General features: G+C 35.0%; 1 protein-coding gene across 3 annotated transcripts in view; it reads right to left on the bottom strand.

Moving 5' to 3' along the window:
• CCSER1 (coiled-coil serine rich protein 1) overlaps positions 1-27,745 on the bottom strand; it is a 681,310-nt gene that overhangs the window by 20,885 nt on the left and 632,680 nt on the right. The window lies entirely within an intron of this gene.

The following is a 27,745-nucleotide window of genomic DNA, read 5'->3' as shown; positions in this document are numbered from 1 at the left end:
TTATGCTGTTTCTTGGTAACTATTTTTTGTAAATTAAATTGACAGGATTTTATTTATCTAGTTTCAGAGCATTTACATTTAAAATCCAAAACATTTTCAATAAATAATACCATCTAGTGGATTCTATTTAGGTTTTTTTTTTTTTTTGGCTTCTTAATCCTCTGCTCCTGGAATCTACACATTTAGGAATCTCTACTTTAAGGGATTTGACACCAGCTTAATGCTGTTATAACTAGGTAAGGGAAGCAATGCATGAGGGAAGTTTGGGATTTCATATCTCCAATGCAAATGTACTAATTCTGGTCTACTAATTTGACTGGGTTTCTGGCTGAGGCTTTCTTTTCTCATTCCTAAATATGTCACTTAAAATAAAAGGGGATCTTGAGCTCAATTATTCTGTAATGTGTCTACTGTGTGCCTGGAACAGCTGGGGGTGCTATACTCACAGGATCACATTTCATCTTGGGATTTTTACTACTATTGTCACCCATTTTCAATGAGAATAATACAGTTTAGAAATTTTAAATACCTTGAGAAACTTTCCAAAGAAGTTCATGTGATTCCACTAGACTGTTTTTGCCTTAACTTGCTTTAAAGGAGAATTTCTTTTGAATGCTTAATTAAATAGTTGTATAATATCTTAATGATAAAAACTGTGATTTAATTCACCTTTTTCCAGGAAGGAATAGTGGTCATCATGAACCTTACTACCAAGAACTCCAATTACACAAAACTTTCCCTTCCTCTTTCCCCTCTGCATTCCTCCTCCTTCCCCTTCCTGCTACTTTCCTCCACTCTCCATGCCCTCTTCTCTTTCCCTCAGTTCTGCATGAGATTTGCAATTTAGCTGAGTTGTTTCACAAACAGCATACATAGTTTAGGAAAACAATTTATCTGACTTACTGAAATAGAGAAAAGTAATACTTTATTGACTATTAACGTGTCATAGGTTCTAACTTCCCTATTACAAAACTTCTAGTGCTGCTATTCAGACAAAAATGAAATGCAGATTAGATAATTCAGGAAGATGTAATGCAAGTGAGGTAAGATTTCAATTGTTTGAAAAAGATAAGTGAAACGTGGCCGCATTTTTCAAACTAAATTTAAAATGAGAAGTAACAAGTTGTGTTTAAGCTGAAAAGAAAATATTCAATAATCTCAAGATACAACTCTATTTTATCTTGAATTATTATTTTAATTATCTACAGAGAAGTTGGTGAAATTCATCTACAAGATGAAAAGGAGATAAACATAAAAAATAGAACATGAGGGCCTACTTGTAGTAGTTAGCTTTAGAAACTATAATAAAAGGAAATGTACTCATTAATAAAATTAACAAAGACCGATATAGGAAATATATGTAATAGTGCCTACAGCATTACTATATGATTACGTTCCTTCAGGCTGAAGGTGAAGAGAAAAAAAAACAAAAGCATCTGTATTGTTAAAAAATAAAGTTTTGGAGGCTGGCCCCATGGCACAGTGGTTGAGTTTGGCATGCTCCGCTTCGGCGGCCCGGGTTTGCAGGTTCGGATTTTCCTCAAGCTAAAAAAGAGGAAGACTGGCAACAGATGTTAGGTCTGGTCTGGGCCAACTTCTTCACAAAAAAAAAAAAAAAAAAAAAAAAGTTTTGTAAAGAGTAGCTTTGAATTGGGAAAAGGAATATCTTAAAAATGTAAAAGAATACAAAGTCTGCTTAAAATAGTATAATCCTAACTTTAGATCCTAAGTCATGGGTCTAAAGGTTAAAGTTTATGGAAAGAGAAATAGTATTGAAAGATTCATGCTCTAAAAGAGGAGAAAAGCTAACTTTTAAAATTGAAAAGTAATGTAATTCAACCAAGAAAATTCACAAAGTGTTCGGAGTCAAGTTGAAACTAGAAATTCGGTGGGTCAAAAAGAATTTGAACATAGGCTTGTAATGGACTTCAATGTCAATAATAAAAGATATTTAAACAAAACAAAAGCAAAAAACTAAAGGGAAAATCATTGGGAGTGCTTAATGATACCAAGCCCACGGACAAGCTCAGGCATGAAAAGACAATACTATAGAGCTCACATGGATTATTTCCCCCCACCTTTAATGAGGGCTTATCACTGAAGACATCAGTAGAATTATAAACAAGCATCAACAGTGACCAAGAAAATCAAACTTCCTCACAGAGAACATAAAATTTCTTGGAACTATGAAGAAAACATTAAAATCTAAATATTATTTTCTTCTTCTTATGAAAAATTGCTAACATAAAACAAAAAGTAGGGAGAAGAACACAAAGAATCCCTACGCACTCATCACTCAATTTCAGCAAGAGAGTTTGGAATGTGAGTACTAGTATCAGCTACATACTTAAACAGCTCCACTGGTCAGTACTGCCCTTCAACTTAGCTAAGAGCTGTCTGTATTAGAGGACCCTGACCGGGAGGAAATGTCTGTAAATCAACACAACAAACATCTGGATAACATATTTATTTTCATCTGAACTTATGACACCTGAACTAGGAAACTGCCTGATATCCTCCACCATCCACCGCTTTGAGACTGCACTGGAGGTGATTTTTTCTGCAATTAAGAGGACATATCATTACACAGCATATTTTAAATTTATGGAATTCATTACCCATAAGAGATGGTACAAACTGAAAATATACCTAAATGTAAGAAAAGTTTATATCACTTCATTTAAGAGATAGATGTACCAAAAATGTAAATTATGAATTTTTATATCTTTGGAGACTGAAATCATTAGAGATACTGGTACCCAGAGAACTGCATGCAAAATTCGAGATGTAAAGTATGCCAACTATTTTTCCCCCCAAAAGAACTGAATGATATTTTCTACTTCAATTCTAACATTAGTGTTCTAGTTCCTGACTTTTTTTTCAAAGAGCATGTTGTACCATATATTAACACCACTAAACAAATATATATTTGATTTCTTTAGTGATTATGACAGGCTAATCAATTTCTTCTAGCTGAATACTCTTCTCAGTAAGATGGAGCTAATTAAGAAAGGTCTCATAAAGAGGGACATGAAGGAGATGTCTTTAAGTTAGATCATTTAGAAGCCAGAGACATGAATTTCCTGGGTTAAAAACAGTAGGCATTTAGTGACTGATCAGGAAAGGCATGGGAGAAGCTGTGATTGAGAAATATTACCCACATTGTTTGGGCCTGGCCCCTCCATGATTCAAGACATCTCTTAATTGCATCTCTAAAATTTATTTCACAATCACTTGTTCCTTTTATGTCTACAGTCACTACCCTGATCTACTACCTAGGGGCGAGCAGGGGAATGCAGCATAGATGTATGCCAGGTGTGCACAAGCCATCACCATCTTTTACTCCAATAGCCTCTGAACTGGGTTGAATAGCATCCGCCAAAATTCATGTCTATTCATGTCATGGAACTCGTGAATGTGACCTTATTAGGAAATAGGATCTTTGCAGATGTAATCAAGTTAAGATGAGGTTATACTGGATTAGGATGAATCATAAATCCAATATAATTGGTGCTCTTATAAGAAGAGGGACATTTGGACACAGCAACACAGATATACAGAAGAGAAGGTCCTATGAAGACAGAGGCAGAGATTAGAGTGAGGCATCTATAAGCCAAGCAATGACAAGGACTGCCAGCAACTACCAGAAGCCAGAAGAGGCAGTAAAGGACCCTTCCCTAAAGCCTTCAGAGAGAATATGGTTTTGTGGACACCTTGATTTCAGACTTCTAGTCTCCAGAACCGTGAGAGAATAAATTTCTATTGTTTTAAGTCAGCCAATTTGTGGTACTTGGTTACAGCAGCCAAAGGAAACTAATACAGCCTCCTAACTGGTATCCCTGTCTTCACCCATACTTTCTATACTAAAACTTATCTGTAAATAACAGCAAAGTAACCTGAAAATGTGACTTGGATCACATTATTCTCTTGCTTAAAACCTGTTAATATCCATCCCAATAGGGTAGCCACTAGCCACATGTGTCAAATGAGCACCTGAAATGTGGCTAGTCCAAATTGAGATGTGTGCTAAGTGTAAAATACACACTGGATTTTGAAGACTTAGGTACAAAAAAACTTCATTAATAAAATCTTATGACTAATTTTATATTTATTACATCTGAAATGATACTATTTTGGATATATTAAGTTAAATAAAATGTATTTGAAATATTAAAGTACACGACTATCATTTGTTGCTCGTTTTATATTTCTATCAAACAGTTCTGGTCTATATAATAAAAAGTAAACCTTTACCATGATGTACAGTCCCTGCCTTTCCTGGCCCTTATTTATTATGCTAATGTCATCTCAAACCAATCTTCCCCTTGCAAAAGTGACTCATACTTATTTTCTTTCAGTTGCTTGAGTGGATCGAGATTTTTTGCACATGGACTTTTAACATGCTATTTCCTCCATTTGGAATGTTCTTCATATTAAGTGTTACTGCCTTAGAGATAGCCTCTTGAAAGTAGATTCCCATCTCCAGGTGATTCTCTCTTTTAACCTTCTTTTTACTAAATGTCTCTCATTTCAACTGACAATTATTTCTTTTATTTGGCTGTTTGCCTAAATTTGGTCTGTCTTCTGCACTAGCACATAAGCTCCTTACAGCAAGGATCATGGGTATTTAGAGCCATACTGACTCCACATTGCCTAACATAGATTTTGGCACATTCCAGGTGCTCGATACTTTTTTGAATAAATGAAGTAGTGAATGAGAGATGATGCATGAGGTTTGAGAGTATTCATCAGAGACCAGCTGGTGAACTTGGCATAATGCAGAAGCATTTGCTATAGGGAATTTAATATTGGTGACACGACAAATCCAGTAAAATTTCTGACATTTGTATGGTATATAAATTTAAGTAGGGACAGATTGGAAAAGATATATGAACTAGAGGTTTTTCTAGTAATCCTAAGCTGTACAAATGCTTTGAGAGAAAACAAAAGAAAGGGAGAAGAAAGAAAGTAGAGACACAAAAGTGAGGACATTAATGAATAGGTACAAATCAAATATATGTCTGGATTTGATACTGTAACATCAAGTGAGAGACATTTTCATGAATAGATTAGGATTTTTTTTTTCAAGAAAAGTTTATGTACTCCATCCTCACTCTTGCCTGAATTTTACATTGTGAGAAATTAATGAGGTGATTCATCTAATGAAGGTAATTAGAGAAAAAGAAATAATGAATGTAGAAGTGTCTTCTATAGAAAATAGGACCCAGGAGAATTTTTTGAAACATCAAGTTCCAAACATTCCCTCATTAACAGTATCCTGGTCTATAACACATGCTTTCTATTTGTCAGGGGACATTCCATTCCCCTGGCCCATATTTGCATGACGGGCCTTCTGCTGGAAGTATACTTCTAGTTTCTTTCCCTACCTCTCACTTACTCCTCTTCGTCTATAAACTGGTAGGTGACCTTGGGATAAATAAGCATGCTCTGCTTCTTACTGGCATGGCCTGTCCACAGGATGAAATCTCAGCTTGTCCAGACATAAGCTTACAGACTCTTGCCCTGTGGGAGAGGTCTGCAATTTTCCCTTTGTGTCAGCAACTCCAGTGGGTCACTTCAGTTCAGATAAGAATGTATTGGAAGCTTATATGGCTGCATTCCAATCCAGGTTTGGATTGTATTATATTATAATTCAATCTCTCTGAATCTTCTATTTTGCAATTAGTTTTAAATTTAGGAGGGCAAAGAAGGATGTTGCTTATTGCACCTTTTAAACCTCAAACACACACACTGAATCAACTTGGAAAAATGGAGTTTTAATATAGTTATTGGGAAGTTCCCGGAGATTTATAATAGTGTTGACCAATACAACAACCATAAGACCTTAATTCAACCTTGAAAATTGTTCCCATATATATAAAAAATCTGTATCATTAAAAACGGAAACCTGCCTGCAATATTGAGATTGACATCTTGAAAGTATGACAAGGATTCCTCTAGCTTTTCTTTGCCTGATATTTTTATTCAGGGAGGTCAGGATATATAGCACTCTGCTCACTTTATCATTATGGTTTAAAAATGAGATTCCCATTTTGAAGAAAAGATTCACTTTAGAGGATTGTGAGAATTTTATTTTCTGGTATTGATTTAATTTTAATATATACAAAAATTCTTATAATAAACTGTGAAGTGACACAAAAGTCTTCAAGGTAGTCATTCATTAATAGCAATATGCTGATGACAGCATTTGGAAACACAAGCATAAGGGAGACAAGAATAAGATGACTGAAGACTTGCAGAGTCAGCACAGCATTACAGGTTGACAATCAGCTGGGAAACAACGGATGTCATGCATCAAACTTCACCAAATTGAACACACAGATCAAACTTTGCTGGCAAACTCAAGAAATTCTGAATGCCATCAAATGCATTATCCTTCAAATTTCCTTCAGCATACTCATAAGCAAAAGTAAAAAATAAAATAAAATATAGCCCCACATATGTATATCTGAAGAGCAAAATCTAATAAGACAGAGACTCTGAAGGGATTATATGTGGCTAGAAGAATTACTTAGTTGCTTTGGACATCTGCTTACTCATCTTTTAAACAGAAATGGTAGGCAAAGAGATTTAAAGCTGGACTTAACTGACTCCAACAAATATTTAATGAGTATCTATAATTTATTAATTTATCCATCAGGAATTATAGTACATTTAAGTATGCAAATTAAACTATGAGTTCACTCTTTCTGTGTAAATAGAAATATTTTATTCTATTTAATATATGTTGCATTATTTTATATATTTTATATTTACAAATAAAACTATTTCTATAAGATTTTTGGCTAATTGTTCACTGTGAGCCATTTTAGAGCACAACTCTGCTGGCTGTGCAGCTGGCAGAAGAGACGCAGGCTCCCTCAGGAGAGTGGTATGTATACAGTGCTAAACACAATGCTCTCGTTACATAGAGACTGGTAAATAAAACATTATTATCTTTGCTGTTTCACTGCTTGCAGTTCACAGGGGAGTAGGTTTCCCACAAGGAAACATACCAATAGGTATAAAATCACAAATTTTGGTAAGTGATATAAAGGCAAGCAATGAGTTGCTAGGAGAGAGACTAACATAAGGGATCTCCATTATTTATACGTGATGATAGAATGGGCCTTACCTATAGAAGGACATAGACAGGCAGTAAGAAGGGGACTGTTTAAGAAAGAGATACTGGAAAAAGCTCAGGGAAAAAGCTCATTTGAGAAACTGAAAAAAGTACAGTGTGTCTAGAACTCAGTGAGCAAGAGGCATACCAGCATAGGATGATTGTAGGCTCTGCTAAACATTGGCTTTTATGTTAAGTTCAATGGGAAACACAGAAATGTTGTAAGGATGATTCAATTGTGTTTAGCCAACATCATTCTGGTGGCTATATGGAGAAAATAGAAGCAGGGAAGATATGGGAAGAAGGGAATTTGGGAGATAGTGCAGTAGTCTAGAAGAAATTCTTTGGGCAAGAGAGATAGAATCCTATACATTTTCCAGACTCAAAATAAGAGCTAGATTTAAAAGCTAGTAATTTATTACATAGGTGGTTTAAGGAAAAGGGAAAAGTCAAGAATGACTCCCAAGTTTCTGTTCTGAGCAAACTGGGAGGCTGGATGAGGGTGGCATTTCTGATATGGAGAACACTGCAGGAGAAGAAGGCTGAATTGGAAACAGGAGTGAATAGGGGATCAAGAAGCAGCATGAATTGAGAACGAGGGTGGAAAGGGACATATTGAGCAAATTAGAAATGAGATAACTGTGAGATATCCAAGCATGAACCTGGTGACATGAGTCGTAAGAGAGGGTTAGGTTGCTGAAAGCTATAAATAGTGCTAGTAACCGGGCTACAATCACATAGAATCTTTACCTTAATGCATTCATCTTTCATGTGGTAGCAGATGCTCATCTTTTCTAACCAGCACTCCCCATGGCTCCCCTCACACATACACACTTTCCTGGGAACTTCACCTTCCTCCCCTTTAGCACATGGCGACTGCCAGAGCTGCCAGATAGTGCAATATGATCACTCTGTCACAGTTCATTGATTTGCAGGGAGCGGACGTTTTTCCCAAGCTGGGCTAGAGAACTTTTCTGGCGATTTTGGTACAAGAAGTAAGAAAAATAAGTTAAACTTTCTTGTGATGCTTAGATCAAAAGTAGTAAAGTTTGAGAGCTAGCAGTGGTCACGTTTATGGCGGTACAGACAAAAGAAACAGCAGAAGTTGGTCTCTAAAAAAAAAGGAGAAAACAAAAGAAAAAAAGGAGCAGCAGAGATGAGTGTAGAGCATGCAAGTCACTATCATCTGAATTGTTAATTACAGTTGCTCCTGGGGCCCAGCCTCAGCCTTGTCTTTGGTTTCATGAGTCAGTCACCTCAGTCTTTTAATAAATTCCCATTTTAGTTTAAAGAAGACCAAATCGTCTCCCTGACATTTATAATCAAAAGAGACCTAGTCAAGGAAAAGAGAAAGCCAAAATCAAAAGTCAAGGAAAGAGAAACTAATCCCCAAGAAATTAAATATTTCCAAAAACTCAATAAATAGTGGTAGGATGGTAAGTCACAGTGTTCAAGTCCAGTTTTATTTACCTTTTTTAAAAAAAAAAGTTTACTTAAAATTTGTATTTAAATTATTACAAATTAAGAAATGAAAAATGAAATTTTAATAAAATCATTATATGTGTATATAATCACATTCTGTGTATATCTGTATGTATTACTTGCATGTTGGCTACTATGCATACCTATTTTATCTATTTTCAATCATAGTGCCTACATATTATTTTGTACTCAGCTCTTTGTCCTATTATATAATGGACATTTCAGTATCAAATAATATTAATAGCGACTATTTTTAAAGCTAGAAAATATTATAGATGTAATGTTTTTAAATGTCCCCACACAAAGCATATAAAAGTACGTAAAAATAAAAGCGAAAATATTCTCCTCTCACCTGGGTCCCACCTACAGATTTAAACACACTTAACTATTTCTGTTTTTATTTATTCTTGAGGTTACAACAATAATTTAAAATATAATTTCCTCTATTTCTTGATTAATCACATTTAGACACCATTATTATCTCAATAAAAATTGAAGCAATAAACATACTTTCTTTATCCTCCACTTTCTCTTTAACCCTCCAAGTTTCATTGGCTATATAATTATTAATGGCATTGTTTTTAATTCTTCTAATAATCACTGATATTTTAAGTGATATGTTTAAACCTCTATCTCTCGACATGTCCGATTCAGATAGCATCTGGCAGTACTCTGTCATGGAAGGCTGTGGCATTAGCACGCTTCTCCTTCCTTTGCCTCTCCTCATTTTGTTTTCAATTTTTATTATTAATATATACGTTGTTAGGTACAAGTACATTGTTCCACAATTATAATAAGTCTTCTTTTCTACAAGTTTGTTATAATACTAGAAAAAATAAATGTTTATGATTTTGATACGTAAATATTATTTAGAGTTTAAAACAAGTACTGTAATTAGTCCCACGAAAAAGGAAATGAAATCCACTTAATTAATAATTTTATGAGTAAAAAAAAATTTAAAATTCAATGTCTAATGAAACTTCTTTTAATTTCATCCTCCATTCCCTACACTGAGAATTTGTAATGGGCATATACTATTGCATTTTGCTGATATTACATTATTTGTCAAATCTTAGAATATTTCGACTAATTTTAGAACCATATTGAACATTTTTTGTACATATCACTTTTTTTATTTTAAATTATTCCCAAAGATAACCTGTGGGAATAGAATTAACCAAATAGTATGGATATCTTTAGGGATCATGTTAGATATTGCTAAATTGTGTTCCCAAAGACTGTAACAAGTAAAAATGACATTAAAAATGAATATGTGGTACCAGTTTTTCAGCAATGCTCCCAGTATTGAATTTATATTTAAAAAAATATTGGCTAGATTAGTGAACATAATCTTATTTCAAGTTCATATTTGCTTATTAACAAGGGAGAATGAATAATACTAGATGTATGTACACTAACTTTCCTTTTTATGCTTTGTCTGTTATATTTATTTCCCTTCATACTTGTTAATAAAAAGATATTCAATTTTGAGAATATCAAATAAATCCCAGTGACGCCAGAGGCTTAAGAACTGAAGTTGACTTGAATTAAAACTATTAATAATAAAAGCCACAACAAAGCAAATCAAGACTATGAAAGATAATATCACATCTACCCTTTTCATTCATTTTATTAGTAAAATCAATGCAACTTCTTTGAACAATGTCTATCTCACATGTCAAACTGCCTACTAGGCATGCCCACTTGGATAGCCCTCATGCATCACAATCTCAGCATATTCTAAACAAAACTTGTCATCTAACATTTTCCTTTCTTTTTGGATTCCTCGTTCCAGTAAAAGGTATCATTACCAAAGAATCTCCCAATAAAGACCCTAGGGGTCATCCTGGATGCTTAGCTTCTCATGTTTATTCATCACAAGACCAAGAAATTCTCTTCCTAAATAGCCTTCAAATGTGTCCCTTCCTCTCTATTTTAACCAACAGTGTTTACTCCAGGCCCTCATAATTTTTCTCCAGAGTCACAGTAATAAGCTTTTAACAGTACTCTCTTCTCCAGTTTTGTTTCACTTAATATATGCTCGATATTGCAGCCAAACTGATCTTTCTAAAATAAAATCAGATCATGCTTTGTTTGTTTCTTACAAATTTCTTACAAAAACTCTAGCATTGTTCATCTGGCTCTTCATGATCTGGTCTCTGGCTATTTGTCTGGTCTACCATTCCCCAGGACACTATTTACTTCAGAAAAAAAATATATTACCTTTTGTTCAAGAAATCTGATAAGCTCTCTAAGGTGCCTTTGTTTTTTATTATACTTCACCCAAAGCCTCAAGTATGTTTAACTTCACCTTCTTCTTGGCTTGGCTCAGGATTCTTGTGATTTAAAATATAAATGATTTTACACATTTCACTTCTTTTTGGATAAAGTGAAACTATTTGATTCCTGCAATTACAATGCAAATAGTTTTACATAGTTTTATTCTTTCTGAAAGAGCTAAGCAAAGAAAACCTTGCAACTACTATTTATTCTTAGAGAGCCCAAACTAGTTTGAGTTCAACCTAATGTTACCAATCTCTTGTAAAACAATTTAACACAGAATTTAGTAATCCAAAAGGATAATTTTCAGGCACCCGTAAATGTCATTGTTGTATATGATAACATCTACTGAGTTTATTACAAGGTACCATATATTTTTTGGTTAGTGTTCTAATGCAAAGAAAAGAATACAGGCAGAGTATTTAAAAGTAACAATTCATTAAAAAAAATTTATGGGCAATTTAATTGTAGTGTTATTTCATTTTCAACTCTCATAAACACTTATACCTGCAGTATTATGTATTTGCTCCCTTTTTAGTAAAACATCTAAATCAACAGGAACAAAGTACACAGAGAGACTATATACTTTATTCAAAGTGTATACAAACAACTCCAGAGTTTTTAAATCTACCTTTATTAATCTAAATTCATTAGTCTATTAATTTTAATCTAATTTCAAAGTTGTCAGAGCATAATTTTAATGGAATCACATACCAATTTCTATTGAATCTGTCTTAGTCTGTTTGGGCTGCTGTAGCTAAATACTATAGACTGAGTGGCTTATAAACAACAGAAATTTATTTCTCACAGTTCTGGAGGCTGGAAGTCTAAGATCAAGGCACCAGCAGATTTGGTGTCTGATGAGGGCCTGCTTCCTCATAGATGGTGCCTTCTCACTGTGTCCTCACAGGGTGGAAGGGGTTAGAGATATCTCTCTGGGGTCTTTTTATAAAGGCATTAATCCCATTCATGAGGGCTCTGCCCTCTACTTAATTACTTCCCAAAGGCCCCATCTCCTAATACTATCACCTTGGGGTTTAGGATTCAATACAGGAATTTTGGGAGGACAAAAACATTCAGACCATAGCAGAAACTCAGGCACTACAAACTCTAATTATTCATATGGTAAAAAGCTGAGCACACTGTCCGGCACATGGAAAGCATTTAACGAATAACAGACATAACCATCATAGGTACTGGCAAGTATGAGAAATGGTACCACTACTACTTGATAATGAAGGAAGAAGAGAAAGGAAAAAAGGGGAAAATGTGAGGAAGGGAGAGTAAATAAATGGTGAAGAAATGGCAAAGGAAGAGAAGAACACTGAGAAAGACAAAGAGGACAAAGGGGAGGTGGGGTGGAGAAGGGGGAGAGGGAGAGATGGAGTTGATGACAGTACAGCTAGCGTTGCTTGGAACAAAGCCAGTTACTTTCTTGGAGGGAGGTGGTGCGGTGAATCAATAAAATGAACTAGAATTTAAAGAGGTAGTAGTTGTCTGATAGTATTTGCTGCCTTAGCGCTTCCAGTGTAAGGCCATGTACTCATAATGACGCTTTCAGGTAAGCAAGAATGTGCAAAGAAACAAATACATATCAATTTTTTCCTTTGATTGGTGTACTGCTTTCATTTGCAAATGATGATAAGGTGGTTTAATCCATTAAAATAATGTACAGAGATTAAGTTATAAAAGAGGTAATATTTAGTTCAATTGTATTCACAAAAGAACAAAATTTTGGATGAGATTTCAGAAGTCTCTTCACACGTTATCTATTCTGTTTTTATATTTGTGAATTATCAATGCATTTAAAAATTGCATATAAACAAATTTTCACAAAAACATATAGTTGCTTCTTGGCATTTTCACACTTCATTTATTTGTCCTTTCAAAGGAATATCTATACGGTCAGATTTCAGAATATCTATTTTCTTTGTAAATGGAGAATTTCCCATTGTGAAATAAACATTGATTTTCAACTCTACAACTACGTTGTCTAGCTATGAAATCTATACATGTAAAATTATAAAATAACAGAAAATAAATATGTGAACAATTTAAAAGAGGAAAGTGAGTTACAGGAAAAATTATAAACCACTGAATAGAAAGTCTTTCCATAAATAATGCATATTGAATACGGATACAAATTCTCCACCCCCACACAAATTCATGTGTTCAACAAGATGTCCAACCTGTATGGGTTGCTGGTTACCTCTTCTAAAAATGATGCTGAGGACACAACAGGGAAAGACAGAATCCAAGACCTAACAACAACCACAGTAGCAGTATTTTAAACTGTCCTGTGTGAGGAGTGGGTGGCCACAGCTCAGGGCAGAGAGAAGCTAGAGGCAGCAATGGAAGGATAATTTAAATTCTGTCTCTCCTCACCCCACCCTCCCATTTCCTTCCCTTTGGACAATCATTGCCCATCCCCCTTCCTCAAACCACTGCTGTAAGTATCTACGTGGGCAAGAATCTCACTGGATGAGGTAAAAGTAGGTGGAGGCTGACATGATTTGGGCATTTAGTCGTTTACTTCTCCCAATCCAACCCCCAGGGTTTGTGGACTATAACTTTGTAAAACTGCCTTCTCCCTATATTATACTCCCTAAGGATTTAGGGTGAAATCCTGACAGGGTTGTTTCTTGCTGGGTTGTTGCAAAACAAAGTGATGACTCTGGTTGGTGGTGCCTAACCGCCCTATGCCCTGCTCCCGACGTACACACATCCTGAACTAGCCTAGACTGACCAAGACTATGGTCTGGCCTGTGCTCCTTCTCCAAGACCAAAGAGTCAATATTCCAAAGGTAATATGAGCTCACAGGCCAAATGAACAAGACTCCTGAGGAGTGCCTGCACCCCAAAGATAAGTAATCAACTGGACAAAATAAATGCTTTCTGGAGCACAGTATTAATAAAGATAACTGAATAATTTTAATGAAATATACTATAATACATGAATGAAGAAAGGAAGGAAGAGGGGGAGGGGAGGGAGACAGAGAGGGGGAGAGGGAAGATGGGAAGGGAGGAAGGGAGGGAGGAAGGAAGGGGGGAAGGAAGGAAGGGAGGAAGGGAGGAAGGAAAGAAGGGAGGAAGAAAAAGAGAGGGAGAGAAGATAAGAGAAAGAGAAAGTTTATCTATGTTACCAGAAATAATATTCCAGGCATTAGTAATATAATGGGAGGTGGACAGAACAAAAGACATGAGGTGTACAAATGTGTTTCGCTTGTAAGATGAAAGATACAGTCATTGATACAGACATTGATTAAGAAATAGAAGTTATCCCATGTGTTTCTTAAGAAAAATAATAATAAAATTAATGTATATAACTTTTAAACACCACAAGAAAATTTTATAAAATTGCATTAAAAGAGTACATTAAGTACAGGATATGAAAGACATTAAACAACATGGCAGAATCAAATCCTAGTTAGAAACTAAAACAAATGAAGATGAATTGAACTAACAAAAAAAAGAACAAAGGCCCACGAATTGAAGAAACGAAAATAAGATCCAACAATATATTGTATGTAAAAACAAAAAAAGACACAGAAAGATTGAAATAAAAGGATTGAAAATATACAGCTGAAAAATGTAAATTAAGAGAAAACTGGAGTAGCAATCTTAATTGCTGATGAACAAGCAAACAAAAAAAATGAATCCTCCTTTGGATGGTTTCCAGCTTTATGTGACTTTACAGTTGCCTAGTACACATGGTCCTGTTCCAGTCAAAGTAAAAAATAAATAAATAAAATAATAATAATAATAATACAAGGAGATGGCTAGTAAATTAATAAATAAGTACAATAAGATGAGAAATTTATAACTAAAATTCCACTGCCAGTGAAAATATAATAGTAGGACAATTGTGTTTTCTTAGCCTAATTCCAAAGGAAAGTATACCCTGTGCATCAATTCTCATCTTCAGATTATATAAGGTCAATAATAAAATATCTTTTTAGATAATTTTATTTAAAATCTAAGACAATAAGATAAAAAAAACAAGTAAACGTTTCATCTCAGTTTGCTAGGTGATGTGCATTAATAAAATAGGTTACATGGAATCAATTGAAGAAGGTAGAGAAGACAGCTGCCATTACCACAAGAATGAAGTCTGTGTGGCAGTGCAGTACAGATCTTAGTGATATTACATCTCTAGGTAGCATTTAAGTTCTTCAAGGATCTGTCAAAATGATATACGCCAAACTGTGAAACTTTAGAGCAATAGTTGAAATTATGGATCAGCAAAATAAGAGTGAACATGCTGTTAACGTTAAACTATTTTTTTTTTCAGACAAATACAAGCCTCACTCTCAGGTTGAATTCAAGGGAAATGATTGTGAAATAGAGAAAATAAATGTCAAGTTTAGCCATTGTGCTTATTTTTCTTATTTCACTTGCCAGTTGGGAGGAAAAAAAATGTATTCTGATATATTGGCACATATCAAAGAGGTCTTTCCCTCAGAAATATTTTAGTCTTCAAAAGAATTTACATCATTCAACTTAGCTGATTAAAACCACAATTAGTCTTTATCAAAAGTAATTTCTTTTGTCGGTAAATAACTCATGTACTTCCACATGCCAGTATTTTCAAAGCTTTGTGAATAACTGGCAAAGATTATATATTACGTATTACCAGTACTATCAAACAGTATTTTTTAATGTATTATTTTGATTTTTAAAGTAAACGACAACACAAAATAGAATCAATCTGAGTTTACTTGATATTGAAATCATATACATATGTTTTATTAGTCCTTTATTAATATCTTTTTATCTAAAATAAGCCTTAATATGCTATGCTAATTCTGTATTTTTAAATGCATGTCTAATTCACTTGCCCAATTCACTTGGTTTTTACTTATTTTAGTTTGATCCTTTATTTATATTGTTTTCTTTTTGCTTTTTCCTTCTCACCCTCAAAATAGATTACATTTTTCAGTAAGCTTTTAAATTTACTTGGGAAATGTCTGATTTATATGAATCTATGTTAGTGGTTCACAGATAGCAAGGATACCTCCAAATATCCATAATATCATTGATAATATAAATAGTATTATCATGAGTTTATTACATAAAGTAACTATATTATCTTAGAGATCTTATTTATAATAACATTTATAATGACTTTTTTAGGCACAGATTGTGGTACAGCAGTTCTTGCAATACTTTTCTGAGATGATGTGCATTATCTAATGCCAGACATTAGATAGAGTTCACATAAACCAATGTCAAACCAAAAGAAAAAGAATCAGAATATTATTGCTTATAATGTTTATATGTCAGTTATATCTCAGTTTAAAAAATTATTATTGCTTGGGATATGTAGAAATGGACTCCAAGATGAGAATTCCTGTGAAACTGATTTATTAGGAAATGCTTCCAGGAAAAATAATGGTAAGAGAGTGAGGAAGTTGGAAAGGCAAGGGAAGAAGTGCATCCAACAGTGATTTAGGATCTCAGAGGGTGGCTTTGGCTCCATTCCTCAGGAAAAGCTCTGGAAAGAGGGGAAGTCTCATCTAAAAATTGTCTCTGTCTAAACGTAAGGGAGTGAGTGATATGGTGCCCGGGTATGGATCCCTCCACGCAGGTGGGTCACTGGTTAAGGGAGGCTGGCTCTGCAAGCGAACTGGGCCTTAGGTTCCCATAGCTAAGGACAGCTCTCTGACAGAAATAGTCAGCTGCTAGCTGCTGAGACTGAACGTGTGCACACACGCGCACACACACACAAATGGTGAAGGACTCTAAGGGGAAATGGGCAGCACACTGGCAGCACTTAACAGTTTATCTGGAAATGACTTTCGAGTCTACTTCCTGAAGTAAGACGTGAGGCATCTGAAGCTCAGAGAGGTAAAATACATTTCCCAGAGTCACAAGCCTAGTAAGCAGCAAATCAAAGAGCAGATGCCAGGTCTGCACTCCCTCATGTCAGGCCACTTTCAATGACACTGCTACGTTAATAACCTAACTTTATTTTTTTTATAAGCACTGTTTTTGTGGATTTATTATTTAACAGCATTTCTCCATAGAATACATGGGGGCAGTCCTGACTTTAATTCTAAAAAGATTAGAAGTTTGCCATTGAGCAAAAAAGAAAATATTATAATGGGTTTCTTCATATTGCTATATTTACTCTCTTGAGCATCATTAGTAAATTTAATTTGTTTACATGTTCTTTTTTTGAGCTAATGTACTTTCATATTTATGCTATCTACACTCTGAGTTACTCATTTCAAAATAAAAAAAGCTAATTTTGAGGGACTGGGTTTTCAAAGAAAATTTTTAAAAATTATACTTGCACAAACATATACTTGCATATCTTATTAACATGTATGACATTGCTATGTAATAATCATAATTTGATTTTTAGAAATATTTCTAATATTTCATGTATTAAAAAAATCAAGTGAAATATTTATAAATTTAGATAACTATTTGCTGACCCCGAAAAGGAAGAATAAAGAATTGCTCAATATGAAGTTATAAATATTTACCAACGCTCTAGTAATATCAAGAGAGACTGTATTGGATAGAAAATTGAGAACATCTGTCTGTCTCTCTCTTTAAGAGACCACATTTTTTTCACTTGAGATTCTCAAGCTTATTTTTGAAGAACTTAACTAGACTTTGAATGAAAACATATGCAGAAACGTTAAAGCATCCTTCCAAGTTACAAGCGATTTTTTTCCAATTTAGTTAAAAGATAAACATTAAAAGTTTTATTTTACTCATTTTAAAATAGTACCACATGCTGATTCTTGTAGTAAACAACAGAGAGCAAATGGTAAAATACAAAACAAAACTCTAAGCCAAGGCTAAGTCTCCATTATATTTTCAGAAAATAGAAAAATAGGATCATTGCTCTGATCTTCTTTTTATTGCCGTCTTATTCATTACTCTTTCTCCTCTTGCCCTTTCAAAGTATATCTAAATCAAGAAAGGGCACTTCTTGGGGCCAGCCTGGTGGCGCAGGCGGTTGGGTGCGCACGTTCCGCTGCGGCGGCCCGGGGTTCGCCGGTTTGGATCCCGGGTGCGCACCGACGCACCGCTTGTTAAGCCATGCTGTGGCGGCGTCCCATATAAAATAGAGGAAGATGGGCATGGATGTTAGCCCAGGGCCAATCTTCCTCAGCAAAAAAGAGGAGGATTGGCATTGGATGTTAGCTCAGGGCTGGTCCTCCTCACAAAAAAAAAAAAAAAAAAGGGCACTTCTTGATTATAAAAGTATATATACTTTTAATATATTTTATATTTTTAATATACAATATAAAAGTATAAATGGTAGAATAAATCAGTAATAAAATAATGTGGTGAATTAGGATGTAAAATTGTTTTCCTCTTTAATCTAATTTTTTAATATTCCACGTGTAAAGAATTCATAGTTGTTTTTCATTGCCATTACAACTGAACTTCTTGAATTCAGTTGTAATACAAGTATTACTTATTACGCAGTTGGATTAAATTCTTTTCAAGACATAAATAAAGAAAATTTTAAATAAAGTTGGTTGTGTATTTACTATCACCAATATAATTATGTATTCTCCAGGGCCTGTAATTATATGACCTCAATTTACTCTTAACTTAATTTGCCTTCTCATTTGGTTTTTACATTGGTTCTTTCCAATTTGCTCTCCATTGTCCACACTGTATTTCTGTTTTCTTCATCACTATAAAATCCAAATGTCCCTTTAAGGGCTGTGTTAGTCTCTGTCATTGTTGATTCCTAATTGGTATGTCTTATTTATTTATTTTTTCAAATTAGACTTGATACCTCTTCTGGATAGTCTGAGAATCTGGAATGTTCTTAGAGGTTCCTCAATGTGTGAATTTATAATTTCTTTCAGAAGAGAGAGAAATGGTGCAAGAATGGACTTTAGGATGGCCTGATCTCGGCAACAAAATGCTCAAGAAGTTAACCTTCAATTTACCCAATTACAAGAATGCACTGGAGTCATTTTGCACAACTTCTTGCACATGGGCAAGGAACCAGGGTCTCCAGCACAGTCAGGCAGGGGTGATTCAGAAGAATATAACCCCTCTCAATCCCCACTCCCCCTCCCTGCTCCCCTTCCTCCTTTCCAAGACCAAGGTAAGTTTCTGTTCCTTGTAGAATCATTATTCCCTGCTGGCAGTATTCTCAACCCCTATAATTGGTGGCCTGGCTCTGGGAAGCCCTAAGTCTATCGGGTAGCATCTTCATTGTATCCTGCACTGTGTAACCATTTCTGTAAGTTTTACATCCTTCATCATTAAGGGATATTTATACCTGTGTTTTTTTTTAATCACCTTATTTAAATGTTTTGATTTGGTAAGTCTATAGGTCTCATTTCTTCTAAGTAGTTTCAATCCGGGTGATACTTGTTGGATATCGAAAAGCAGAAACAACAATTCAGCTGGAGAATGCTCAGAAGTTTCTGAGCATTGAGAATGCAATGAGTTCAGTATCGCCCTAATTTTCCCTTTTCCACTCAGCAGACAGGGTAGTTTTAAGGACTTGGTTAATAATATCAGCATCATTATAAGAGCAAGAGCTCTGCAGCACTAACTCTTCTTTGTCAGCTGACTTGGGGCAAGTTTATAAACCTGCTTCTGCATCTCAACTTTTTGATCATTAAAATGAGGATAATCATATATTGCATCACAGAGTTGTTCTGAGGATTAAATGAGAAGAAAATCTGGTAAATGATACATTTTCAGTGTTATTATTACCATTCTTACCAATAATTAGCAATTATTACCAGTTTTGAAGATTATAACGTAGAGATAAAAATCTTCTTACAAATTAACATAAATAGGCAACTATCTATATCATTTCAGAGATATCTAAACGTTTGCCAAACAAGAATTTCTCCCCCACCGATGTTTAAAATTCTTCATTGAAACTGACAGGCATTTCTGGGGGGAGGTAGCTCACTTAGACTGGTCATTATTGTGTTTGAAAATATGAGATGAATTCCTTCCATGACACGTTAGACTGAGGCTGAAGCAGAAAACTGATGCCTGAAAGATGAAATTAAAGGAGAATGAAGGCAAGATGAGATAAGAAGATTAAAAGGAGCCCACATCTGCAAGTTGGGAGGTACCATGAGTTGTTTTTGCCTATGTGATAATTATCCCAAGAATTAGATTTAGATTTAGATTTAGAATTTGAGCTTTAAATTCTCAAAAGCTGAAGGGAACATCTACTCCTCGAATTTGAATTCCAGTGCTGTTGTAACAGCAGCCAACACTTTGAAGACTGATCATCTGACTAGGAAGACTGTCCAGCTCATATATGACACCTTGGTTAATGTGGAGGGGCAGAGGTCACTGGAGAACAGCAATGGAGAGCAGCTGCTGGGGGTCAGGAGGTGAGAGGGATTTCAAGGTAGCTTGCCCAAGATGGTGAACTGACACCAAGATGCAGAGGCATCAGTGACTGGATTGAGAGGAAAAAAAATTGGGAAAAGGATCAGAGAGAGAACCATATCAAATGAAATGAATAAGGAACAAAGGATTTGTGGTAATAGGATTAGCAGTAACAGCAGCTGAAGTCTCACTCATTTGGCACATTTGCCCTAACATTTGATGTGATTTAGGAATTCAATAAATTTGGCATTTCATTAAGAGAATTTCTGTCACTCAGGAGATGGCTGTAATGCCATCTTTTACCATTGATAATAATTTCTCTCAAATATTATCTCCTATCATTGTCATCATTTCCCTAACTCCATTATTGTTTTAACACACTAAACAGTGCCCTTGTAGCTGAAAATGCTTCTCAGGAAAACATTCTGTATTCTTTAAGGGCCAAATGGAAAAACATCGCCAAAAGCAGGATGAATTCAGCAAAAATAAAAGGTACTTCCAACTAAATTGCCCAAGATCCTAAAAGAATTTCTGACGCACAGAATCACAACAGGTGTTGTTACACAGGACAGGTCAGAGGCCTGCATATTTTACCTGGAACAGTAATTCTTGATGTCTTTAAGAAATTCTATATTATAAATAATAGAGTCTCCATTACCATCCTGTGACATTTCCATAACTTCAATTATATTTAATCTTTACAACGCCCCTCAATATTCAGAAATATAAAATTATATGTTGGCTAACACATTTTCCTTCTCTTTTCTTTTAGCAGGTGCTCTCTTTCCAGTTTGTTTTGGTGTATTAGTGAGAATACTGTAACCACATGATGATGCTTTAAAATATAAATGCACTGCAATTTGTGAAAGAGTCTCATGGTCACTAATTTCCTCTGAGGAAAAAAGATTATGCAATTGCCTTACTATAATGTCTTGAATGATGTCATATAAGAAGTATAACATTATCCCCTTAGTTCTTTATTATAATGCAGAACTAGATAAAATGAGTTTATGCTTTTAGTATGCTAAGGCATATATTAAAAATATAGAAGTTCCAGCTCCATTGTAATGGAATTTGAAAGACAAACATCATACAGGATGATATGAGTTTTCTCATTTTTGATTTCACACCATATTGTTGAGACATCCTCTATATTTCAAAAACTATATTTCAAAAAACTGTCCTTCTCTATGTGCTCTTTCCTTCAATCTATAAAATGCTGAAATCTCTATCTTAAAAAAAAAATCTCTCCTTGTCTTGAGTCTACTCTAACTCCCTCTCATCCTTGAACCTTCAAGTTCAGGTTTTACAAAGTATAGTTCACACTTAACTGATTCTGTTCCACATTTTCCAGTTACTCTTTAATAAAAGTTATCAGGAAATATTTCAAGCATACATAAATGTATTAAAAATAGCGTATACATATGGACTAAGCGTTTGTCAAATTTTAGCATGTTTTCCTGTTTCTTTAGTTTTTTTTTTAATAGAAATAGAGATACTGAAGTCCTCTGTATAGCTGTCCAATTTACCTCCCTCTCTACCTAGAGTTATCACTAATGTAATTTGATGCTTACTTTCCCTGGATTCCTTTACAATTTTAGTACATACATATATGACCACAGACAAGATTGATATAAATTATATCATATTATATGTATCTCCCCCACCCTGTGGGTGCTTCCTCTTGCCCCTAAATGGTGCTATTCTTCTAAATTCTTCTCTTGACTCAGTGTACCTTGCTTTAATTAATTTTTCAATAAATAACTTTGGAGAAGTCCTAAATGCCAAACACTATGCCGTGTAAAACCCTCCTTAATGCTCTTTGCATGGTTTCAGGACCACCTGTGGGTCTACAAGGCCCACGTCCATTGTACCGAGCTCCAGTCACCTGAGTCTATCTGGATCTGATATTGCTACCTGAGGTCTCTTAGACACTTAAAAATGAACATGATGAACACATCAGCCTCCTCCACTCCCTTACTGGCTCTGCCTCCTCACTTCTGAATATCAGAAATGGCTTCACATGTCACCCAGTCCTATATAGAGGTCACCTTACATTCTTCTCTAATTGGTCACCCATCTCTGATGATTTTAACTCCTAACAGTTCCTAAATGCATCTCTTTCTCTTCAATTGTCCTTTTAAGGCCCGTGTCAACTTTCTGTATTATTTCAATCTCTTTGTTTAATTTCACTCTATAGCCCTCAGATATAACCCGCCTGAAAGAGGAAATGGCTTCCAATAGTTTCCACAGCATGAAGCCAAAGCACTTCACCACGACAGGACGACAGAAGGCTCTCTGCTAACTGGGGCCCGCCCCTTTCCCAGCTTCATCTCTGTCCCTCTCCACCTCACACTTCTCTCGATGAACACTCAATTATCTTTAGTTCCCCATGTATATCCGGCAGTTTTAGAATGACATACATTTGCTGTTCATTCTGCCCGAAAAACTCCTCAGACTTTCTTCACTTGTCTATCTTTACTCATCCTTCAGGGATCCTTTGTTCTTAGAGTAGGCCGAATTCCCTGTTTCCCTCATCTTATCACTCTTTATGCATCCTGAGTACACTATTCCTGGTATATTGTAGGTGCCCTGATCAATATTAGTGGGACCTGAACTGAATTTAAATGTACAACATCTTTAGTGAACATGCGTATTTTGAAAATAAAGTTTTGTGGGGTTTTTATACAAAGTCTATTGTTTGTCATTGATGATAAGATAATCTCTATTCACATATGGAAACAATTTACAGTTGTTTCCACTGTTGTCATGAATTATATTGATAGATTTACTGAAGATTTAACCATTCTTGAATTTTACATGGTCAGAAAAAGAGGATAGGATGTTGCTAAGACCATAAGCTCAGGACTCAGAGTACAGGGTTTCAAATTCTACCTGCACTACTTACTACATTTGTGTGACGGGACAGGTACTTTACCTCCCAGGGCCTCAATTTTCTCATCAGTCAAATTGGGATAATAATAGAAACTATGTCATAGAGTTGTTATTAACAAGAAGTAAGATCATGTAAGCACTCGATAAACGTTGCCTACTGTTTGTATAATTCTTTTCAATTCATGGCTAGACTTCATTTGCAAATACTTCACTAAGAAATTATGTATCCTATTCCTAAGTGAAATTGTTTTATACATTCTGGGTGCAGCTGACTGTTATTTTCAGTATCAAAGTTAGACTAGAATTTTAGAATGAACTAGAAAAAGCCATTCAGTGCTTTCTATGGTGTAGAATAAATGAGTAAAATAAGAATCATTTATTCCTTAATGATTAGATGGAGCTCAGTTATAAAAGCATTGGCTCTTTTAACTGTAATTCTTTAAAAACTCTTTCCCATTTCTTCTCAATTCCTAATTTTTAAAGGATTTTCACGTATGTTAGCTCATTTGATTCTCACAGCAGCCTTGTGACATAGGAATTTCACGTATTACATCACCATTATAAATGAAATTTTTTTAAGTTCAGAAAAAATGTCCAATATAAAATATTTAGTAAACAGTTTAAATGTATCTAGAATCTTCACGTTTTGCTAAATATCAGTCTTTATATTCAAAATTTTATGCTTTGTCCACGGTTTCTGAATGGCTCTGTGTATGTGTTCATATGTGAGCAGGTTTACACAGGCAGATCTATCTGTCCACATCCTTCTGAAAACTTGTGTCAGTGACTTGAGCTCTTTATCATGACTACGGCTTACACATGACATACTGTCACTCACATTTTGCTTGGTGGTTACAGAAAAAATAAAGGACTGTGAAAGACATGATATATAATGATAGACGATCATTATATTATGTTGTCTAATCAACATGAGTTGCATTTTGAGGGTGGTGTAGATAGGAGAAGGGTAGGGAGACAGAGTGGGCTTCACCTATAAGTGTTTTTTTTTTTCCTCTTTAAATTGAGGATAATGAAATGGACAAAAGGTTTTGGTGTCATCTCAAAGTACACTGTTTGGGAGTTTCTTTCTTTTTTTCTCCAAATGAAAAATGAGTTATTTTTTTTTAGTCCTTTCTTTTTAGTCCAGTTTTAATTTCGTTCTCATTCGTTCTTTTTCTCTCTCTCTCCAAGCCCCCTCCTCTACTGTATATATGTGTGTGTGTGTGTTTATACTTTGAAAGTACTTTAAGATGATAAACACTGCATTAGAGAAATAAGATTGAGGCTGATATTTAAATGAGTAAAATTTTATATTAAAACTATAAATCTTGGGGCCGGCCCGGTGGCGCAAGCGGTTAAGTGCGCGCGCTCCACTGCGGCAGCCCGGGGTTCGCTGGTTCGGATCCCGGGCGCGCACCGACGAACTGCTTGGCAAGCCATGCTGTGGCGGCGTCCCATATAAAGTGGAGGAAGATGGGCACAGATGTTAGCCCAGGGCCGCCTTCCTCAGCAAAAAAAGAGGAGGATTGGCGGATGTTAGCACAGGGCTGATCTCCTCACAAAAAAAAAAAAAAAACAAAACTATAAATCTTAAGTTTTTAAATTTAAATTGTAACATACACAATGTTTTATAATTGCCAAGAACTTTAAAGGGCTTTTCCTATGTAAGAAAATAAGAGATTAAGAAATCATACTTAAGCATACTACAATTACACTTCAATTGCATGTATACTTCATACTAATTTCAAACTAGATACGTGGTGAAACAATAAATCTTAGAAGTAATGGAAGTAAAGAATCTAGCTACTTGAGGAAATAAAAAGACCATTAAAAAGGGCTTCTAGAGAAAAAATTTTAGAGAAAACACTGATAAAAATCATATATGTAATAGGAAGTATAATTAGGTAAATTCACAGTTTCTCAATATTTTGTAATTAATGATTTAACTGTGTGAATTTCTCACAGAAGTTTTGCTTTTTCAATTGCAAAAATAATGTTAAAACCATTTATTCATTCTTGGAAGTAGAAATTGCTACTAAATGATAAAGATCATCAGCTTAGTTTGAGCCAACAGTTTTAATTTAAAAGTGAAATGGTGAAATTTAGTAAATTAAACAGTAGCTCCCTCACATTTATAGCATTGCAGAAACAACATACAAAAGAGTCATAATAAAGTATAAAATTATAAAATGTCTAATTTTAGAAGAAAACCATTAAAATATCTTCTGCGTCCTGTGGAAATATGCCAATGCTCCTTTTAAAATATGTTTATACTATTTATTCCCCAAGTCCCTTTTGAATCCACACAAAATGGAATAAACTTGTTACCATCTTGCTGTGAGGAGTTCTGAGAAGCATATCATGGCTGTTAATATCAAAGTCCTTAAAGGAGTCCCCTTGGCTAGTAGTTCACAGAGGCTTCAGCCTGTGTTATCAGTGTCTTTTGCTGTATATTTAAAACCAGATCTGACCTCAACGATGGGCAATATATTGTGATACGAAAGTCCCCAGCCTACTGCTAAATCTCCCTCAACCATAACCTTTCCCAGACCTGAAGTTTCCACACTAGTCATTTAGATAATGAAGAGTCCATTAAAATGAAAATATGAGAGAATATTTTAAATCTTTCAAACTGGGATGCTCACGCACCTAGGAATTTGCAATGCTATGCCAGTGAAGGATTTTAGGCAGTGAAGTTATCTGATGGAAAACATGCTCAAACACACTGAGTGCTCAGGAAAAAAGTGTTAGAGAGAAACTAAAAACTCTGGAGGTAATGCCATTGAGGATATTTGGAAGAAGAATACTTTTTTGAAGGCATCATTTTTGTTATGTCTGGAAGGAAATGAAATGGCCGTTTCAGTTCTAAGAAAATGTCGATACTAGCGGAAACCTATATGGTATACTAAATGCTTCACAATTACTAATTCACTTAATTCTTACAACAACTATTATGTATTATTCTAATTCCCACATTAGAAATCTGAGGTACAGATGAGTTTACTATCTTATTTAAGGTCACAGAACTGGTAAGTGGCATGGGTGAGATTCAAACCCAGAACATCCATCTCCAGAGCAGATATGCCTCTCCACTGAGGATAGACTAGTAGCTTGAGAGAGCCCTTAAGTTGTGCAAGGACATGGGGCTAAGAGTGACCTCAAAATAACAATAATGCAAATGCAAAGTTAGGAAACACAACCACACTGGAGTTCCTCTACTATAAATGCCATATTCTTTGCAATTGATTACACTTTCCTCCAGGTAGCAGGCAAGGCGAGGTGAAGCAGATTACTACTGCCGCTGAAATCAACTCCAGAAATACTGGTTCACAGGCGAGGTGGGAACAAGAGATAAGGAGCTCAGGGCATGTTTCCTGCTCCTAAAGACAATGAAGGCTGCATGGAGCAACTTGAAACTTGTAGTTCCAAACTCTGATTATATCAGTAACTTTGAGCAGAGCAAGCTTTTCACCTTTGTCATGAGGCAGCTCTGTATGATGAGCCAGAAATGGGTTTTTGATTCTGGAAACAATACTAATTTATTTGTTTAGAAAACACAATCTCTCTGAAACTCAGCTTTCTCCATTTAAAAAAGTGTTGGATTAGATTGATGATGCAATTCACCTCAGTGTACATTAATTAGGTACATAGAGGAATGGAGAGCTGAAGAAGAAATTAATGATACACGAAGCAAAGGAGTTTATACTCTGGCTGGTAAAATAACTCTAATACGAAGGAGTTTATACTCTGGATGGTAAAATAACTCTAATATGAAGGAGTTTATACTCTGGATGGTAAAATAACTCTAATATGAAACAAAGGAATTCCATAACTGAAATTCCATAATAATCAAGTTTTGTGGCTACACCAATAAGGAATTCATTTTGATTGAAAAAATTCAGGATAATTCTAGGAGGAGACAGTAATTGAACTATGTCGAGAGGAAGAAGAGATTTAAAATACCGGCTAAGGAAAAAAAAAAACACACACACAACGGCTGGATCAGAGTATGTAATTGAGTACAATTTAGGGATACATGGATGGGATTGGATTGGGCTCCAAATGGCACACTAAGGGAGTTACACAGTAGGGACAACTCATGATTCTGAACTGAGAGATGATGATTAGACAGATGTTGTTGAGAACAAATTCTCTTAGAGATCTTTTAGCTCTCATTCAGCTTTAAAATTCTACAGTGTTATGACTAATAAGGAAGTAACTCAGTTACAATTTTTTTTATATCTTGAAATATCATAGCATTAACCTATTGCACTAATTTCTTGCATGTCTGTTGTGTTGCTGACACATAATTTAGGAGACTTTCTTTCTGATGGTAAGTGATGGATTTTAACTTATGAAGTGCTTTAACAATAATATTTAGGGCTAATTGCTATGGGCTAGAAGAACACCCTTGGAGTTACAATAGTTTTAAAATTGGGTTTATGTTGTAATGAATGATAATCAATGGTATTATTATCAATCCTCTTAGCTAAAGACTTTTGGAGTGGAAATAGAATGAGTGAAAAGACAGCTTTTCTGGTCTTTTAATTGAGGGGGAAAATAAAGCTTCCTGGGTAAAGGGTGAGCAGGAGGGCAATTATTTTGGTCTTTCTTTTCTGC

The sequence above is a fragment of the Ceratotherium simum genome, chromosome 8, assembly GCF_057802395.1.
Source record: "Ceratotherium simum simum isolate JZ-2026a chromosome 8, ASM5780239v1, whole genome shotgun sequence".
In the NCBI taxonomy this organism is placed as follows: Eukaryota; Metazoa; Chordata; class Mammalia; order Perissodactyla; family Rhinocerotidae; genus Ceratotherium; species Ceratotherium simum.
This window is presented reverse-complemented; position numbering and strand designations above follow the sequence as displayed.